General features: G+C 39.6%; 1 protein-coding gene across 3 annotated transcripts in view; it reads right to left on the bottom strand.

Annotated features, from left to right (window-relative positions):
* The window catches only part of LOC124128155, a 34616-nt gene extending 13749 nt beyond the window's left edge, over nt 1-20867 (bottom strand). For all 3 annotated transcript variants that reach the window (XM_048400905.1, XM_048400906.1, XM_048400904.1), the window contains exon 1: nt 20770-20867. The gene's annotated coding sequence lies outside the window, so the exon portion shown is untranslated. The remainder of the gene's footprint in view (nt 1-20769) is intronic.
* Nucleotides 20868-22304: the final 1437 nt, after the last annotated feature.

Genomic DNA, 22304 nt, shown 5'->3' with positions numbered 1-22304 from the left:
TGCGGAGTCTGTATATACACCATAGTTCCAAATATGAAGACAATCCAGTGTTTAGTTCTTGAGATATCGCGGCAACAAACAGGTGGGACGTACGGACGGACGGACGGACGGACGGACGGACGGTCGTGAATACTATATCCCCCGCTTCGCGCTTTCGCGCGGCGGGGGATAATCAAGGTAGGACTTTTTTACAAGACAAGCGGAATTAATAGAATTTTATTTGAAAAGCCCGAATGGAATTGCTTGATTTTTTGCATTCTCGGAAAAGAGTTCAATTCTGTCAAAACACACATTTGATTTTTCAACATTAAACACTGCTATTCCACATGACAAACTTGAGGGGGTATTCATTTCTTGATCCATGGAACATTTGTTATAAAACATGGTGATCTACGTTTTAGGCTAATTGAAAACAAATGCAATCTGAAGTTTACTCAGAAAACAATACCTGAAATGTTGGACTTCCTCCGTAATAACATATATGTAAAATTTGGGGGTGAAACATTTGTGCAAGAGGTAGGCATTCCCAAGGGAACCAAAGGTGCTCCTCTTCTTGCTGATTTGTTTCTTTATGCATATAAAACTTGGATTGGCACAGTTCAAGTTCAGTTCTTTATTTCTTAATGCCAATAAGGCCACAGGGTTATAGTACATGTATCCAAAGTAGCTGAAGGTCATTTATACAATAGAATATACAACACTAACCAAGGTAACTGGTAAGACACACCTTGACCTTGAGAAAGATCTTTCTTTCTAATAATCAAGGCTTGGAAAGTGAATATTGACAAAAAAGATAATTGTGAAAGTATTTTTTCAGTCTTCATAGTAAGTAAACTTCAAATGAGGATTCTTGAACAAATTATCATTAATGAATTGGTTTCCAATGTCAACATTAGATGAACAAACAAGTAAAAAGTGATATTCATCTTCTATATTGTTTTGTTTGAAATACATTTAAGGAAATTCCGAGTGGGGTTGCTTTCATGATCTCATTGAATCAGGTAGACACTGTAGAGTAAGATATTCATAATATGCCACCACGTTTAAATACGACTGCTATTGTTTTGTTATTGTTCACAGGCAGTTTCTGTTTATCACTGTAGAAGCGTTAAAATATTTGTGGGTTTTTTAATTCAGGTATTGTGCTGGAACAAAATATTATATCATCGGCAAACCAAAGAAGAAATAACTTTACTGTTTCAGGGTGTATCTGTGTACCATCTGTACACTTTGCCTTGCTTTGCTCTTCTAATTCATTAATAAAGAAAGAAAAGAAAACAGACTCAAAGGCATCCTTGACGAACACCCATATTACCAGCAAAAGTATCTGACACAGGATTGTTATAACGTACACATACCTTTACATGATGGTTCATACAGCACAATAATTGTTCCATTTTTCTGCTAAGTCCGTTTGTTTAAATAACTCCCAGAGTGTTTATCTCTATGAACAGAGTAAAATACATTCGCAAAATCTATAAATAGGGGACATAGTTTGCCACCCTTTGTTGTGAGATACCTTTGTCGTATTGACTGTAAAATATAAACGTTATCAGTTGTGCTATGTCCCTGTCTAAATCCAGATTGTTCTTCACTGATATTTATTCAAATGTGTCTACCCAAAGCGCCAAACGTTTATTAATGACATATGCGAACACTTTACTGAACACACTTAGAAGCACAATTCCTCTGTAGGTATGTGCATCGGTCACAGTTCCATGTTTGTGAAGCGGAATAATAATGCCAAGTGATTAAGATATGTCTTACATGATATTCTAGATCAGTTCAAGATAAGGAAATAATATGTTTTATGACGTTTTGAAAAAATCTGAAATAACTTTATCCGATCGTGATGCTTTATTGTTCTTTAAGTGATGGAAACTGTCAGTTTTATCTTGGTAATTGTTGGGAATCGAGAATGTCTGTTGTCACCTCGTTAGATTGATTGTCATCACAGTTGAAATTAAACATTCCAAAATCATCTTCGAATTCATCATGAGAATTAGAAAATAATTCTTGAAATGTAGAAAACAATCTCCTATTTTAAGGTTGTTTTTTGGCTGTCTATTTGAACTGAGAATTTCCTGTTTGCGTTTGTAATATTCATCTTTCTTTTTCCTACACATTGCATTGTATTCGTTCCTAGCATAGTCGTAGTTATTTAATGCTTCAATGTCTATATACTTTCTAAACATATTCAAACATCTACATCGTTCTTTCTTCAGGAATTGGCACTTACAAACAAACCGTTGCTGATTGTGGTTACTTATTGCAATAATAATAATACTCATGTCCCCTTCGACCAGAAGTGAGATAAGACCTTTAAAATATACAAATAATTGAATCTTAAGATTTCATTTTAGCTGATGATAGTAAATAACATTTCAAACGTGTGAGCAGAATATAAATGCAATTAGTGAATATTGCTAAATTTTAGGGACTTTTTACTATATTATTACTAACATCACCATGACCAGAAGTTGGATAACGCCTTTAAAATCTACAATTAATGGAATCTTAAGATTTCACTTTGGTTGATGATATTAAATAACATTTCAAACGCGTGAGTACAAGCGGAATGCAATGGCTGAATATTGCTCATTTAAAGCGGTTTTGGACTATATTATTACTCACGCCTCTCCACCAGAAATGGAATAATGCCTTTATTAATTGAATCTTTTTTTTAAATAAAAAGATATTTTAGGTGCCAGGATACAATTGTAATCTCGCCTACAACTTACCATAAGAACTGATATAGACTACATCCAGTTTATTCTGTGTTACTGTAGGTACTCTAACAGTATTATAGGAAAATAAGTTAAAGCTAGGGAATCAAATAAGTGATAGAATTTTGGTTCTAAACTAGTTTTCATATGAAAGCAACAGACCCTATAAATATGGCAGAAGGAAACGTTAATGTTCAAGAAATTATTGCTGGTGATCTTGAACACATAACCCTGCAATTAATCAATTTACCACAAGCAATTGATTCGGTATGAAACCACAAGCCGAAACAGTTGCCGAAACAGTTGCCCAAACATACAAAATTTAGGTATGACGTCTCAAATTCCTGTGTATAGGAGAGAAGCAAGTATGTCTGACAGATTTACTGAACTGAGGGAAGATGGAATCAAGTATGTAGCGTTGCAAATGAGCGGTGGTCCTGTGTGTTCATTCAACGCTTTATGAATGAAAATCCTCTTGTGACATGGGCAATATCAAAGAAACAATTAACCGATAGTTTTGCTGTGGTTCCTGATATGCAACATACGTTTGCATTACTACAGAAAGTGAAACAATCAATTGTATGAAGAAAGAGTAATTTCCTTATCTTAAGATGCATATGATAGAACTAATAATGTTGTCGTTAAAGCAATAGGAGCTGACAGGTTGTTTTATTGATGGGTTAAATTCATATCATCTCAAGGTTAAATTAATGAGAAGCAATCCCAGAATTCTTTATTCTGCAATTGAGTTGGCAAAGTGAGAAGAAAATTTACAGGCTAGGGCCGATCTTAGATCAGGTAGCAAAAACATTAAAAGAAGGGAGAGAACCGATGGATGTGGACAGGCAGCCAGATGCAAAAGTATCGATGACAAGTCACGTGATTGCCCCAGAAGAAAGTCAACGACGTTAGCGGCAAGGAGCTCGAGGAAGGATGTTGGAGCTGTGGAAGCCTTGACCAGGTCAAGAGAGATTGCCCCAACAGAACACCTTTTAGGAGGAATCGGTCGCCACGCCAACCCCAAAGAATAAACGCCAGATTGTAGACAAGGCTACAGATGAGATGCTCGCGGCAGGGGTAATTATATGTTCAAGATCACCCTGGAGTTTCCTCATTGTCATAGTGGATAAGAAAAGGGTTCAAAGAGATTTTGTGTGGACTTTAGGAAGCTTAATCAGATTACCAGACCAATCAGTTATCACCTCCCACTTATCGATGATATCTTAGCACAACTAGGAAACTCCAATTTCTTCACTCTGCTTGATCTCAAGTCCGGGTACTGGCAGGTGCTGATGGATAGCAACAAGACAGCATTTTCTTGTCATCGTGGGTTAATTCAACTGAACATCATGGCGTTTGGATTATGCAACGCCCCTAGCATCTTTATGGAACTGATGAATGTCGTCTTGGCTGATTGGAAGATTTCTGCACTGGCTATTTGGATGACATCCTACTCTTTTCAAGGAGCAAAGGACGAACTTCTTAGACACATCCAGATCATCTTCGACAAACTGCGTTAGCATGGTTTGAAACTGAAGTTGAAGAAATGTAACTTTCTGGAAGACGAGACCAGCTATCTCTGCCTGCCCCAACAATGGTGAGGGAAGTGAGAAGTTTCATGAGTTTGTGTGGGTACTACAGGCAGTTCATCCCAAACTTTTCAAAGATCGCCAAACCAATCTTTGCCCTGACAAAGAAGATTCAATGGTCCGAATCGTGTGAAGAAGCTTTTCAATTCGTCAAGGAAAGCCTTCTGATGGTCCCACTGCTAGCATATCCAGATCCTCACAGGCTATGTGTTCTCTACACTGATGCTAGCGACACCTGTATAGGAGCCTGTCTTAAGCAGAAGAACGAAGAAGAAGGACCCTTCATTCCTGGCATTCCTGTTGAGAAAGCGCTGTATTTCTTGTCACACAAGCTGAGTCCTTCACATGTAAAATGGTCAACTATTGAGAAGGAAGCATTTGCAATTAATTTTGCGCTCCAGAAGCTTTATCACTATCTCCATAATGCGGACTTCCTCATCAAGATGTATCATAAGCCCTTGAAGTATTTATTGGATTCCCCAAATGAAAAACAAGAAGATTCAGGAATGGGCCCCTAACATCAGCAGTTATAATTGTCGCATAGAATACATAGCTGGGACAACACTTGTGCAGGTCTTTTATCTCGATTGCCACTAGGTAGTCAAGCAGAACCTCAAGAAGCGAGAAAGTGGACTGTCATAGAAACACTTTATAGGTAAATGCACTCAACTCCAACTCTTTTGAGCCCAGGATATTTGCTCAATGCACCGCCCCAGAAACAGAGAAGGCTGAGCTGACTCAAGAAGAGGTGGAACACTTTGACATTGTCAAAGAACAGGCCAAAGATGTAGAGATTACAGATATTATTCAGAAGCTGAAGTCAGGAAGAGCAACTTAATGTTTTCAGACAAGGTAAAACATTTTCAGGTAATCATGGACAACCTGTTGTACATTATGTCTGATCCGGATGATAACCCTACTTGTCGGTTACATATCCCTAAGCACCTACGTCATCATGTGGTTAGGCAATACCATGACCTTTATGGCCATATGGGTATTGATAAGACATTTGAAGCCATCAGACAAAAGTACTATTGGCCCAGACACTATCAAGAACTGCAAGAATATATCTCCATATATGTGCCTTGTGAAGAGAGATGACTAAAAGCAAGTAAGCAGCCAGTACAAGAAACCGACATACCACCTTATCCTTTTGCAAAGATTGGTCTTGACTTATCTGGTCCTTATCCTCACTCAATATATGGGAACAAGCACATTGTAAGCTTTGTTGATCACTATAGTGGTTGGTCCGAGGCGTTCCCTGTTCCAGACAAAAAGCATGCAGACCATTGCTCACAAGCTGCTTGAAGAAGTTTCAGGTGCCCTCTCCAGATTGTCAGTGACAATGGTATGGAAAACAAGTACGGGTAATGGAGGAACAGAAACGAATGGTAGAAGAAACAAAGTCTTCTTCGGAAGAGGAAAGTACAGACATCATCTGTCTGACAAAACACAGTGCAAAGTCTAACACAAAAGATGAGGCCATGGGGAGGAACAAAGCAAATTTGAAGAATTTGTTTGATGCCATTTCTCTTAGAAGTCGCTCGTTATAATTGCATTCAGAGGCGTTGCTCGTTATAATGACATACAGAGTCACACTAGTCTTCATTTATTTCAAGTCAACATGTGGATACTGCTCTTCATACTTTGAGTCAACCACATCTTAGCAAATTCTTTAACAGTTAGGGATAACATAGTTTTTCAAAAGCTTAATGAAATCACTCTTACTAAGTATCACTGGCTGATGACGTTTGTCATTGATATGGCTCCATGATCTGATCTACTTAATCATGTTCAAATGGAAATAGATCTTGTTAAGAATGCTACCAGTAAATTTATACATTATCAGTAAATGCCACTCCAGCAACACAGTATTGACTTATTTCAAAGTTTGATTAACGAAATTAAAGTTGTAGAAGCAGAAGTAATTAGCATTAACAGTCAACTATTTAACTTTAAAAGTTTAGAAAAGGGTGGTGAAAAAGGGTCATTATTTCTGTTTGTGGGAAATGCTCCCAGTTTTATATATGGTACAGTTTCAGAAAATGACTTTGATTCTATACATAGGAATACACAGTCCTTATCGTAGAATCCAGAAGTTATAAAACATGTAGTTGAAGAAAGTATTTCCATAATTAACACATCAAGGATGGAGATTTCCGAAAACAGGCACAAATTAAATGACATCACTTTAGAAGTACATGAACTTGATACTAAGTACTCAAATATTAGTTATATTTTGGAATTTTGTATAGTGGAATGGAAACTGTCAACTATTGTATTTTTGCGTTTTTCAATGTTTTCAGGGGGAAATAAAGGAGATCTTGCAGAAAGTTACGCACTTCCTAAAAATCTTCAGCTACAGCTGAGTATTGTGTGGGTAGGGAGGTTGGCCCAAAGTACTATAACCCCAGTAATTTTAAAACAAATTTTGTCAGAAATCGAACAAAAATTGCCAAGATTTATAAAATTGGCAGGTGATCACCCATCAAAGTGCTATGGAATTTTTATGCCCATCTTAGAAGCAGTACAATCATTCATGAAAAACAAATTGTAGTTATATCTTTTGGATGCTATAAGTATTTTTTAAGTTTTCAAAGTTCATAATCTACCTAGCCCCAGTCCAGTGGGTCTGACATATACACAAAGAAATAAGTTAAGCACACCCTAATATATTTCATTATTGTTTGGTCCCAATATTTGTAACAGTCTTGAAAGATATAAATACGGGAATAATTGTTTCTTCGGGATGATGTAATCAGTCATGCGTGACGAAATCTCACGTGCAATGCATGGTATGCCAATGCAGCATGCTACCCTCGAGTATCTCTAAAAGCAGTATATCCAAATGTTAAAATTGCTTTCTTAAGCTCGGTTTTAAACAGTTATTCCATGACCATGGCACGAAGGCAATTATCAAACGCCACAAGATGGCAAATCATCGGCATGCATAACGCAGGAATGTTTTGTAATGCCATTGGTCGGAATTTGGGGTATCATCACACTGTCGTAAGCCTTTAGTCGAGAAACATGCTCAGACAGGTGATGTTCAGGACCGTCCCACATCCAGAAGACCTCCTGTGACGATACATCGTGAAGACAGGGACCTTCTTCATCTCATACGCCGAGAACCATTTTAACAAGTATTCCTCTGAAACAGATGTGGTTGCCCAGTCGTCGTTTCAGCACCAGAACCGTCAGGAACCGATTTAAAGCAGCAGGACCTAGGGCTAGACGAGTCATAAAGCGTCCTTTGTTGAGAGATCACCACAAAGCTCCTCGTTTAGCATAGTGTATTGGGCGACAGAACTAGAATCTGAGAACTTGGAGACGGATCCATTGGTCAGACGAAAGTCGTTTTCTGCTCCACGTCGCTGATGGAAGAGTTTGGAGGCACGGAAACATGGCCTACACCCCCAGGAACATTAAACCGACTGTTGCATACGACGGGGGCTCGGTAATGGTTTGGGGTGTATCTCTCATGATTGCAGATTTGATTTGGTCACCATCAGGGGCAACTTAACAGGGGCTCAGTCCAAAACGCCCAGTCGTCGTTCCTCATTTTGACAACCACCCTCTTGCTACTCCACCTCAGTACATGGATGACAATGCCATCGTGGATAACATGAGGGTCATGCAGTTGTGGATTACATAAGGGGTCAATGCAATAACGACTCTACCCTGGCCAGCAATGAGCCCAGATTTAACCCCCTTGAACATGTTTGGGATATTCTGGGGTGGCACATACAGGCACATCCTCCTGTACAAGATTTACGCCAACTGGAAGCAGCATTGCATCAGGAGTGGTTGTTGTTGACCCATCAACAGATCCAATGTCTGACTGGAGGCATGAGACGTAGGGTGGAATGCGTCATCCGGGCATATGGCGGTTATACGAGCTCCTGATGTTTCACGTGTCATGTCAAGTAGAGACTTTAAGGATAATTTTCACATGAAACATCAAACGCAACTCGTTTACTTAATCCTGCAGCTCCATACTTTTTGGAGGTATTGTCTCAGGCCAAAAACAGTACCTGTGTTACCATGATGTTTTTGTCAGAAAATTTCAATCACAACTCACCAATATCGTCTTTGTTGGTTGTCAAATGTTTGTTCCATCCGATGACATTGGTATCGCCCAGCTCCTGTGGTCATGCCATGATTTTTGCCATTTGTCATGGTTCAGAAAGAGGGGTGTGCTTAACCTTTTTCTTTGTGTATATAATGAAACGACATCAAATATGGTAGCTAAATATATGTTAGAAAGAGAAAGTTGTTTGGGCAATTAATGCAGAAAGAACAAGATATATTTTGCTGTCCTCTCTGGAAGTAGAGAGTTGTACTCAAGTTCTAAAAGGCTACTGTCATGTTGAGAATCCTGTGTACCCTGTTAACGTAAACTCTTTTTGTGTAACTGCTCTTTTTATTAACAATCGTGATTTAGTGCAGAAAGTGTGTAAGGTTGCAGTTAGTACAAGTGTTTTGCTGAGAGCTCAATATGTAGCAGATGGATTCTGGATGGTTTCGACAAACCACAAATTATCATGTTCGATCACCTGTCCTCGAGGTAGGCAAGATAAGAAAATAATAGATATCGATCCACTGGTAGGATTGCTAAATTTAAATAATAGTTGTACGGCATACTATGATAGTCTAGTTAAATAATAGTTGTACGGCTTACTCTGATAGTCTAATACTGCCACCATAATACAGGGCTAAAGGTCAATAGCACATAAGTGATGATTTCTTTAATGCTGTCCCTATATTTAACAAAACAAATATTCAAATGTGGACAAATTTTCACGAAGCAGTTACAAGGATAGAATTATGTAAAATGCCAACCAAACTTAAAGATATAAAGGAGATGCCAATGAATGAGTTGTTGACTAAGCTAAATGATATTCATACGAATACAGAGATCTTTGACCTAACTGGCAATTGGAAGTACATATTAGGAACAGTAGCTATTTTTATTATTCTAATAATAATTTTAGTAATAGCAGTTAGAAATGGGTTAAAAGGTGGTTAATCCATGGAAATGACAAGAAAAGGTTGTCGTCAACTATGCCCGAATACAAGACAGCTCCCGTGGACCGGGACGGCGAGGAGTCCGCCGGCAGTGAGGAACCCACTGCACCATTTAAAGAAGACCCCTTGCTGCTTGGCCGGGGGATATACCCGTCATTGAAACTGCAAAGTTCTGACATCACGTCGTCGATCTGCAGGACGAGTTAAAAAGGAAGACCGCCGAGGACTGTGCCTCTAGTGAAACAAGCACAACATGTTGTGACCGCCAAGGTCTGTGCCTCTAGTGAAACAAGCAGAACATGTTGTGACCGCCAAGGTCTGTGCCTCTAGTGAAACAAGCAGAACATGTTGTGACCGCCAAGGACTGTGCCTCTAGAGATACAAGCAGAACATGTTGTGACGGCCAATGACTGTGCCTCTAGTGAAACAAGCACAACATGTTGTGACTGCCAAGGACTGTGCCTCTAGTGAAACAAGCAGAACATGTTGTGACCGCCAAGGACTGTGCCTCTAGTGAAACAAGCAGAACATGTTGTGACCGCCAAGGTCTGTGCCTCTAGTGAAACAAGCAGAACGTGTTGTGACCGCCAAGGTCTGTGCCTCTAGTGAAACAAGCAGAACGTGTTGTGACCGCCAAGGTCTGTGCCTCTAGTGAAACAAGCAGAACATGTTGTGACCGCCAAGGACTGTGCCTCTAGAGATACAAGCAGAACATGTTGTGACGGCCAAGGACTGTGCCTCTAGTGAAACAAGCACAACATGTTGTGACCGCCAAGGACTGTGCCTCTAGTGAAACAAGCACAACATGTTGTGACCGCCAAGGTCTGTGCCTCTAGTGAAACAAGCAGAACGTGTTGTGACCGCCAAGGTCTGTGCCTCTAGTGAAACAAGCAGAACTGTTGTGACCGCCAAGGACTGTGCCTCTAGAGATACAAGCACAACATGTTGTGACCGCCAAGGACTGTGCCTCTAGTGAAACAAGCACAACATGTTGTGACCGCCAAGGACTGTGCCTCTAGTGAAACAAGCAGAACGTGTTGTGACCGCCAAGGTCTGTGCCTCTAGTGAAACAAGCAGAACGTGTTGTGACCGCCAAGGTCTGTGCCTCTAGTGAAACAAGCACAACATGTTGTGACGGCCAAGGACTGTGCCTCTAGTGAAACAAGCACAACATGTTGTGACCGCCAAGGACTGTGCCTCTAGTCAAACAAGCAGAACATGTTGTGACCGCCAAGGTCTGTGCCTCTAGTGAAACAAGCAGAACGTGTTGTGACCGCCAAGGTCTGTGCCTCTAGTGAAACAAGCACAACATGTTGTGACCGCCAAGGACTGTGCCTCTAGTGAAACAAGCACAACATGTTGTGACCGCCAAGGACTGTGCCTCTAGTGCAACAAGCAGAACATGTTTTGACGGCCAAGGTCTGTGCCTCTAGTGAAACAACCAGAACGTGTTGTGACCGCCAAGGTCTGTGCCTCTAGAGATACAAGCACAACATGTTGTGACCGCCAAGAACTGTGCCTCTAGTGAAACAAGCACAACATGTTGTGACCGCCAAGGACTGTGCCGCTAGTGCAACAAGCAGAACGTGTTGTGACCGCCAAGGTCTGTGCCTCTAGTGAAACAAGCAGAACATGTTGTGACCGCCAAGGACTGTGCCTCTAGTTAAACAATCAGAACATGTTGTGACGGCCAACGTCTGTGCCTCTAGTGAAACAAGCAGAACATATTCAAGGGACAACAAATGTTCAGTCTCTGTATATCAAATGTGTATAAAATAAAGACTCTTAATTTAAATGTGTATCACGATACAATGAATATGTAACCAATATTCGGATGACTGATTATTATACGAGCATGTGTGTCACACTGATTTTTTCGAAACGAGTGTCAGAATGAGTGTGTGAACTGAGCAAGAGTGAGGGTAATACATGAGTTCTTTCACGAGTTTTGTAAAACAGAATATGTATCATGTACAGTCCTTCTTTTATCCACTTAATGCCAATCGACAGGCAGAGTACTATCTATTAACGTTGTTTTGACCTTCAGCTGTCCATGGGGCGTTGAGGTCAAAGCGTTCACTTGTCACGCCTAAGGCCCGGGTTCGATTCCCCACATGTGTACAATGTGTAAAGCCCATTTCTGGTGACCACCATGATATTGCTGGAATGTTGGGTAAACAACAGCAGTCCGGTATGGATTTACAGTATTTACAAGGCGGGCTCTCGGCCAATATATACCAACACTTACTTCAAGTACCAGCCAATACCAAAGCTCGGGCTAGGATTTTATCTAAAAAAAAATTTTCCCCGTAAAATTTCAAATATTTATGCTTCAATCTGATGAGAAAAATGAAACTGCCTGCCACAAAAAGTACATTGCTGTAATGGTAGATTCCATTATATATCGACATGGTTCAAATATATTTTCCTGGCAATTGGGGGTCTTCCAAACAAGAAAGTTACAATGAAGTAACTATGCGCATGTATGTAAGGTCTCTAGACTTTAAAGGTACATGCGTGTATGAGCAGTCATATCAGTCTTACGCTTCGATCTGTTAGTATTAAATTTGGACACGAAGCCCGAGCTTGCATTACCTGCATCATGTATGTGTGATAAGGCTAAGTAGAAACGTCCTTTACGTTCACAGTTACTTGTATCGTCAATATCCAGCTTGTTACTTCTTAGCATGTTCCTAAGCTTACACTGTCCTACATCTACAACATTCTGAAGTATGTATAATATCATACATCCCATACAAACCCTCTATCGTTATATATCGTTCTGAGTGAACACACGCCGTCGCCTTTCATCCTGAATGATGTATATGTTATATCACACACACACACACACACACACACACACACACACACACACACACACACACACACACACACACACACACGCTCAACACACACACATTTCATTTTGATATACAGTGAGTATACACACACAGGCCTTTCATTCTGAATGAGTTATATATTATATCCGATATAAACACACACCCTCCTTTCATTCTGAATGATGTATATATTATATCACACACACACACACACACACACACACACACACACACACACACACACACACACACACACACACACACGCCTTACCTTCTGAATGATGTATATATTATATCCGACATACACACACACCCGCCTTTCATTCTGAATGATGTATTTTGGATATATATTTATCATTCAGAATGTAAAATTTCCCTTCAGCAATACTCATGCAATTTCAATCGTCCTAGGCCTACTACTGCTGCCATCAAGTGACGTAATTCCTGTATTGAGCAAACCTAATAGACGCGCTCATAGTATTCAACGCACCCTGTTTGACGTCAAGTGTATTGTGCAATAATATTGTAGTATTGATTGGTTTAAACGGAAAATGGTCGTCAAAACCTGTTAGTAAGGTCAAGATGACATGACACAGAAGTATGCTATAGATAGTAAACGGCTATATGCAAACGAACAAAGTACAGACGGCCTGTGTTCTGAGCGTGTCACCTGATAGTGGATACCGGTACAATCTGGACTGGTATGATTACATGCTAATGCATTGCCGTACATGAAATGTTTGATGAACAGAAATGCGTCATTTTTAATCATATAAGACAGGCGATAAATCGCATAGAACAATGGTGAACGATGAAACATTGTTGTATCATGACGTCATTTCTGGAGATTCGAACATACTCGTACGCACGCAACTTGATGATAAATTGGACGATGTTATTTTTGAGAGGAAATCATCTAGTGAGTTGTTCCCAATAGATGTAGCTGGGGAACACAGATAAACGCAACCAATCTCTCTACCTTGTTGTACTACCGTTCTTGCAACAGTATCCTCACAAGGCCCCATACAACATCTTGCATTGGCCAGCACAATCACCAGACTTATGGGATCACCTTGACAGTCAAATTAGAGCACGACCATCTCGCCTTTGAAAAAATAGTTGCGTTCTTAGTCAAACTATTGTTATCTAAACCTTATGAACAGCTAGTGAGCAACCCAGTTATGAAAAGGATTGACCAAGAATAAGAGGAAGTCCAAAATTAGTAGAGGATTAAAATATTTAGTAAGTATTGTGTTTTGATAAGTTAAGAGTTTTGACAAAGAAATAGGTGTATTCATAGTCAAGTATAAATCCCATGAGCAGCTAGTGAGCAAGCCAGTTATGGAAATGATTGAAACAAACAACAAATTTTCAAATGAAAGACAATAAAATTAAGTGGCTTACCAAGATTAACTACTCCACACCCGTAACAGAATATTACATAATTGTGGAATATTAATGGTTATGTTGTTGGAAGTTGTTTGTTTGTTTGTTTGTTTAATTGTTGTTTAACGTCGTACTCAGCAATATCCCAGCTATATGACGGCATCTGTAAATAATCGAGTCTGGTTCTGTTAGGAAGATAAGGGATCTACATAGGCCAATCATGGATTCTAATTCTAATCATCATGATCTTGGGACATATCATTACTCACTGACTTCTGTGAGCGTTCGGCATCATCATAATCACTACTATAAACAGCCAAACTCTTCGTCAACAACACGTCAACTACCACTAAAGTCTCCTGTTCAGCCCGATTCCTCGCTTTCAGCCAACCTCTGCCGCCTCCACACACCAAGAAAGCGTGCCGAGTTACAGACGCCATTACCCGACGCTCACGAATACTCTTCCTTCATCTGGGCCTTTTACACCAAGACTCCTGGTTGTTGTTTTTTATCCCTTAGTTTATTTTTAGGACTCATCTTTTTCTTCATCTGGTAATTTTGACCTTCCCCCTCCTCTCCACATCCTTATTTTCCACCTCGGATAAAAATGACATTCCCCCTCATCCCCCAAATCAAAAACTCATTCTTCTAGCTTTCTCTACCATCTCAACTACCCCACTAAATGAAACTTTCTCCACAAACAAATTTGCTCTTTGATGCAAAATATCAAACATCAATTGCAAATATGTAAACACTTGCAGCCGAGGCTATAAAATAACCTTTCCAGATCATCCCTCTTCTATTTCCAAATTCTATTACTAATTTCAACAGTAAAATTTTCAGACGACCCACAGACAATGCGACCGCGATGCAACCTCTTGGCGACTGATTTCCTTTGCGACCAACTGGCGATCTCTGAGACGGGTGCAACTACTGCTGTCCATATTTTGAATTAGGGTAAGGTCGCCGATCAATCAGCGATAGGTTTTGCAACTTGTCAGTGTTTGATCGGCAACTGTTCACGGCAGATACAGCGAAATGTTTGCAACTGCTTGAGACCGATCGGTGACTAGTCAGCGAATCTCCGGTGACTTGTTGCATCCTTTGTTGAGGTGTTGTTGGCTCTGGCTCAATTGCAGCAGACCTGTGCACCACAGCAGTTGTCTCTTTTGGGTCTCCTACAATTTCTGGTTCTGTTGTTTTCCTGCCTTTACGGACCATGGTGATGAATGGAAATAATTGGCGTGAATTCTCTGAGTTCTTATGGCAAAATGATGCTGTAATGTACAGGCAGGTCTTTTTATAGACGATGACATGTTGCAAAACCAACGGTGAACGATTGACACACGCTTGGAAACCACTTTGCCACCGATCGACAACCAGTCACCGATCAATCACCGACAGGTCGCCACTAGGTTGCAAAGAGTCAACAACATTGTGTAGACGAAACCGATCACCGCACAGTGAAAATAAAATAGCACCACTTGGAGACCTCTAGGAGACCAATGAACCTCCGAGCGACCAAATCGGTCATTGTGCATGTTCAAAAGACTTGTTGCGACCGAATGGGTTTCGCGCCCACTCGGAAACCTTGTAGCGACCTCAGTGAAACTTTTCAGAGACCCCTGAAACCTTATTGCGATTGTCAAATATTTTGGTCGCCAGTAGGTTGCATCGCGGTCGTATTGTCTGTGTGACTGGGGCTTAACATGACCAACGTAGAACACCAGTTATCTATCCAGCTCCCAATGTCAAGGTCACATACCAAGCCACACTCGCTCACTGCCATCAACACCCGCCCGACCTCGCTACCCGAGTTGTAAAATGTAAGCACCAAAGGCACCAGGAAAATTCACTAACCTGCCACACCTATCTTTCCTTACATAACACTGAGTTGTCCAGATATCCTCATAAAACTGCAGTTAGATAAACACGTTACTACAAACTCCCTTGTCAACTACAACAAAAAACACTGACTGACACTGAGATAACTTTTCGCTGCTGCCTACTCATAAGATATAACAATGCAAAAGCAACTTTCATCTTTTGAAATCTCATTACCATGGTGTCGCAAAACTTTCCTAGCACAGTGGAGGATATTAAGTAAGGATAAGAATTTATGGATGAACAACTTCTTTACTACAATTAAGAGCGACGTTCCGGTGTAGGTTCTAACACCGTTATCAAGCAAGTGATTTACAGAGTGTGGTTTGTAAGTATATATACAAAAACTCTATTGGACCACCTGAATTCCCAAAACCCTCGAATGCAGTTCACCATTGAGGAAGAAACCAATCGACAGCTCCCCTTGTTTCAACCCTAGCAAGGCGAGCTCACAACATCTGTTCCACGAAGCAACATCTAACAACTGAACTAAGCCACCTCTAACAAGTAACATAATTTGTGAAAAGAAATATCGTACATATACAGTGACATTTGTGCATGAATGTGAACATGAAAATATACAAAAGATCATATTCAGTATGGTCCCCCAAAATAACATAAACTAAATCATATTCCGCATATATATCGCCATACGTTTTAGAGCTAACCGAAAGCATTACCGCAGTAAATGGGGTCTTACGAAATTGTGGACTGTTTATCCCAGTTCTGGTCGTATCCCACTTCTGGTCGCTACATCGACGCCCCCAGCCCAGCGCTTCTAGACTTAGGCCTTTTGTCCCTTTTTCTTTCTTTACTGGGACCCTATATTAAATTAAAGCTTAACTCTAATCCATTATTACCCCCATTATGCTTTACAAACCTATTACTCTACATAAGACAATACCTTAGGTAAGTAATAGGTATATTTAATGTTCTCTTAATAACGTAAAATTGGTATTATTTACTTACTCTCTACTTTATTTTCTAGTATATTAAACCACACTACTAAGTAAAATGTTTAATTTCATAGTACTTATTATTATATATTAAGCATCGTTGGACAGGCATTGCCAGAGAAACAGACAGTGTATTTTATGTGACTCTTCCGCCTTTGCGTAGAGTAAACTGGCTTCAGTCTTGGTTTTTTTTAATAGAGGGATATTGGACAGAAAGCTCGTCTGTTTTTCGTACGAATGAGTTTACAAAATACTACTTGCCTTTCGGCCACCTCTGTCACATCGCCATATCTTACACAGTCCATTCATGTGTTTTTCATCTTTGGATGTGTCTACACATATAGATAAATATACACATTACGTCACGTGATAAACCCACACCGGTGCATTCGTGACAAACTCGTGTTATTCCGGGACAAGCCAAATAGCAGGTTACGGAAAGGGGCAAGTGGTGACGAATGGTCACTAACGGAATAAGGCGAACAGAGCCGAGTAAGGTCGATGATTTTCGGCTTCTATTTACCAACAAAGCTTCAGATTGACCCACGTTCTGTCCTTTTCCACAACTATAGTAAACAGTTATCAGCAAAATAGCAGTTCATTTTGAAGTATGAACATACCACTTTCGTTCTTCAAATACCACGAGTGTGCCAAATGATATCATCATTATGTCATGATTGTTAATAACTATCAGTACTAGTTGAGACGTTTTATACGACTGCTTGTCATAACATCGGTTCAGTTTTGACGTTTTTCATTGCATACTGTTTATTTGGATTGGTACCGGATTCTACTTAGAGCAATAACCAGAGCATCTCACCATAAAACAACATTTTGCATTCACCTATATAAATATCAATAAAAACTTAGTATGTCAATTTCTTGTTCTTAAAAGTGTCTATTTAAAAGTATAAGTCTTCATGTTCCCCTTGTAAATAAATAGCATTTGTAACATTTTAATTTATTTTCTAAATTCTATCCGTACAATTAATGTAGAGTCATAGCTTGTTGTGAACAATATTAAGCTGGGTTCAACATGATATGTAACAACTGGGATATGGAGGTATGTGACAAATGGGAGGTGTAACTTATTGAGATAACCTATGTCTTCGTAAAAAGTAATTTATTGATTTATGGCCCTATGTGGGAAATTTTTATCGGACCACCACGCCTTCAGCGCGTGTGGTGGGTCATGGCTATATTCTCTAAATTTATCTGACTGGCTGACATTATGGGTTTAACGTCCACTTCAAGTTAATGTATTTCGTAGACGGGGTAGGCGGATTTTAGTAAATATGAATAATGTTGAATAAAGATAAGCCACCATACTAAAAAAATGTAACTTCATGGGGTAAAAAAACCTTAAGGGGCTCTCACACTTTACCGAGTTGCGTCCCGAGTATGGACCCGAGTTGACTCGGGGGTACTCGTATGGAGCTCGTAGCGAGGTCGTACTAAACTCGGAGTAACTCGGGATACCTCGTACTGATCTACGAGTGTTTGGGAACTGCTAAAAACAGTCGGGCCGCCAGCCAACTCCTAAGAAACTCGTAACAAACTCATAACACACCCGTCCTACGCGTAGTACCCTCGTGGCGACCTCGTGGTGCTCGCACAGAATTCGTATGAGGATCGTTTGCAAAATGTATTGCCGAGTTGACCGAGTCTAATACGAGCTATAAGCCGAATTATTTAGCAGCTCGTAGCCACCTCGTACCAAACTCGTACAGCTCGTATCGAGATCGTTGTGCTCGTATGCAACTTTTAATAGACTCCTATTTGATTCCTATTGGGCTCTTATGGGGCTAGTAACACACTCGAAGCGTACTCGTACGGTACTGGTATTTATGTAGTCTCTTCCCGAGTTCTAATCGTGTTAGGCTCAGGAGAGCTCGGCAACCACCTCGGCAAAGTGTGAGAGCTGCTTTAGTGTGTTTACTATAAGTATAATATATATGTTACACCCAATCTGTGCAACTGCCCATTGCGGACAATGGGCAAAAATTGTAAATGAAAATAAGTCTCCAAATATTTCACAATATGGGCAACCAGTTTGCTCATTTCACGCAATGGGCAGGTAATTGGTCTACCCAAAGCACGCAGTTAAGGTTGTTAAGGTATTGTTTTTATCAGATGATGACGGACTACTTTCCTGAGTGTAATTCATTCATAAGTAGCTCGTGCTTCAGTCGAATGTTCACCTACGTCTGTATTGAACAGCAAGACCGTGTAATTAATAATAAAAAACAACAACTCGTCTTCGTCTGCGAGTTTGTTTGTTATTATCATCAGTTACATTATCTGTTGTATGGCAACATTATCGTTTTTTCAGAGTGTAAACCCCCTGGATGCCACAGCGACACATATGTCCATTCTCTTCAAACCTCACTTCGAAATCGAATAAAATTCAAAATACATCACACAGAATCTTCACAGTTTTGAATTTCCCCTTCTGTTTATCATTTACTGTCATTTTAGGCAATTCAAAATTACTGAAAGTGACTTAAAGTTAGGTACATTGCAAAACTCGCCAAATCACAATTCAAGGCGTTATATAAATATTTACCGTGTGTTTAGAAATCTAAATATTGGATATTTACTCGAATAATTAAGGTAGAAAAATAGCATATTAGTGATCACGGGTATCACATCACTAATGATAATTCTGAAACGTCGCTGATAAGCCTAGAATCGTTTAGAATGTTTTGGAAAATACGCATACACGAACGCCGAAGTGTACGATCCGCCATATTGGACTGTGTTTACAAAATGCCGGTTATGAGACGCCTATTCGATCAGGTATATTTCAAACTCAGCTGCTATACATGCATCCCTGAATTCCTCATACATTTTCGAAACAATGGATAAATGATCTTTGTCACCAATGCAAATTATCATGCGAAATAAATTATGTATGGAAACGAAAACTGTGCTCGGAAAACTGTACTTGCTGAAATGTAAACAAAGCAAAATTCAGATTTTACACTGTGTATCATTTTTAGAGGTACTTTCGACTAATTGTTGCATACATTGGCTCCATCACGCGTTTGAGAATATTCTTGGGAAGAGTATCGTTGCACTAATTATGGAAATACACACATATACACATCACAATGATGTGGTAAATTCAACAGAAGCCGTAAAAGTTTCCGTCCTGTGTGACGCCATGACTGACGCTAAATCACGCACAACGATGACGGTAGTTGTCTGCATTTCTGACTAATTTTCTTTGTTACATTGGAAAACATGGTAAACAAATAACAGTACGCAGATTGTCAGAATGTTTCTGATTACTTACGTGCCACATTTATGTGTATACGATCCCTAAATCAACGAAAACCTCCTCTGGAAATCACGCGTACTGTTGTCAGTGAACACGCCATTTTGTAAAAGTCGGTCACCGGTAGTGATGTCATACGGAAGTAAACATTGTTGTACATATTTGGTAATTTCTTTGAGGTGTAAACTTTCAACTTGGCACACAGTGTGTTCTTGGTTTTTGTCTAGTTTGCATTTTCATCATCGCCTTGATAATCCACATATATGACGGAAACCTTTTTGTGTAGGGTCACATTATTTATGAGTAGTAGGCAGCACATAGGATGACGTCACTTATGACAGAGGTGTTATGTATTAATGCGCTACTGCAATCATAAGAATAGACAAAATTCATCGGTTCGATGCTAAAAAGGTGCGATTTTAGGGTGTGTAAGAAACACAATATCTAAAACAAACACCTTCAATTAACAGCTACATATTTTGGCCCAAACATTTAGCCTATCCTATACATAGAGATTACTGTACTCGTGTCTGTCAGATACCATTGATCTTACAACTCGTTGTTACAAAGCGTATCTAACTCGCTTTCGCTCGTTAGATACGTTTTGAAACAACTCGTTGTAAGATCAATGGTATCTGATAGACACTCGTGTAGTAATCTCTATGTATAGGATAGGCTAAATGTTTGGGCCAAAATATGTAGCTGTTAATTGAAGGTGTTTGTTTTAGATATTGGTAATATGTGCATTTAGAACTTGACATGGTATCATTTCGCCATTTTTTAATGTTATGATCATTCAGTATTCTTTCCACAGTTGAGACAAGCAAGCGGCTTTCAAAATTAAAAGACAATGAAAATACTTCCGAGATCCCAAAGAAACATGTATCACCATTCTTGTGGGATCATATCTAGTTATATCTCACCACATTATATCCAGCCTGGTGTCACCTTCATATGAACACCGATACAACCGGACAGGCGATGGAATTGATAACATTGAACATTAGTGTTACATGGATTCAAATCATCACTGATCACTTCTACGACAACCAAATAAGCTGGTAGAGTTAAAATACTTACATTTGTTCCGTCAAGTGCGGTTCCGTCAAATGCGGTTGACATACATATGCAGGTAGGGCGGTTGTTCATAACAGTATGTACATGCGCTTATCTGCTCTGTTACGTCATGTTTACGCGGAAAGCTTTCCATAAAAGGAGAAAAGGCGGAGCAAATCTATGTCTTGACTGACAAGGGCTGTTCATGCAAGTGACTGTATACTATTCCAAACATATTTGCTGTTCGACCGTGTTCGGGCACTTCATTTAATCATTGCAGAGTACAGACAATAGGTCAATGTGACATATGACAAGCTTTGTTCGTAGATGGAAGAATGCTTCAATTTCATCATGCTTTATGGTCAAATCTATGATAAAAGACAGAAGTGCTAATTTAACATATAACATTATCTGAAATCTGTGCAATATAAAGACATACGGTTGTATAATATTATTCCAATTTACGGTTGTTCGTCAAATTTTGGAAACTGTATTAAAGTTGAATCCAAATGCATGAACTTTTCCCTGTTAACTGTTACATCCATAGCTGTGTCAATAAGCACAGAAGTCAACATATATCTGGAAGAATAAACATCCATGACTATACATCAAGTGTTTGTTAGATATGCTCCACTGAACGTGAACAATTGGGAGTAAATTTAGAAATCAGTCTCGATTATTTGAATTGAAGTAAGTGTCAGTGAGTAAGGAGATATCACTGTGATATCACTGTGAAGGTCATAGTGTGTAATAACATCGCGCCTCAAGTAGGCGAAGTGTCCTATTTAGTGGAGATGAGCGGTAAAACTTGATAAAGGGATACATACTATTAGATTTAAGCAGCCGGACATCAGTGATGACAGAGAAGAGGGTAAGTGTGCCCTGCCTTACCGGGAGCACCCACCACTCACATGCTGTTTCGTAAAACACGCAAGCGTGTACTTGTTTGCTGACGCCGCACCAAGCAATACCCCTGCCATTCATCTAAAGGTTACTATTATAACATGTTTAAAGAGTTACCATCCAAGAACCTTTTTTACTAGAACTACCAATCACCTTACGCATCTCCCTTGCTCGTTTTAGAACAGCAAATCATAGATTACCCATTGAAACAGGAAGATGGTATAATATTGTAAGAGAGGAAAGAAAATGTACATTGTGTAAAAAATTGATATGTGATGAAATGCATTTTTTATTAGAATGTCCAAAACTCTCAGAAATTAGAAACACGTTTTTACCTCAATACTACTGTATGTATCCTTCTGCCATAAAATTCTCTCATTTGATGTCCATTACCTAATAAGCCAATTCTATTAAAACTAGCGAGTTATATAAGATCATGTATAGTAATGTTCCACTGACATGTTTTCTCCTATTGTATCTAATTCCTGTATCCAATTACATCTCTGTATCACTGCCGTGATTTACGAGAATAAACATCATTCATTCATTCAGACGTCGGCCTGTAAACAATCGAGTCTGGACCAAACAATCCAGTGATTGGCATCATGAGCAACCAATGAACCACGTCGTTGATGTACCTACGGGTGGAAGGAAGA

Source organism: Haliotis rufescens, unplaced genomic scaffold, assembly GCF_023055435.1.
Source record: "Haliotis rufescens isolate VD_foot unplaced genomic scaffold, xgHalRufe1.0.p SCAF_20, whole genome shotgun sequence".
In the NCBI taxonomy this organism is placed as follows: domain Eukaryota; kingdom Metazoa; phylum Mollusca; class Gastropoda; order Lepetellida; family Haliotidae; genus Haliotis; species Haliotis rufescens.
Note: the sequence above shows the minus strand (reverse complement) of the source record. Positions and strands in the feature narration are given on the sequence as shown.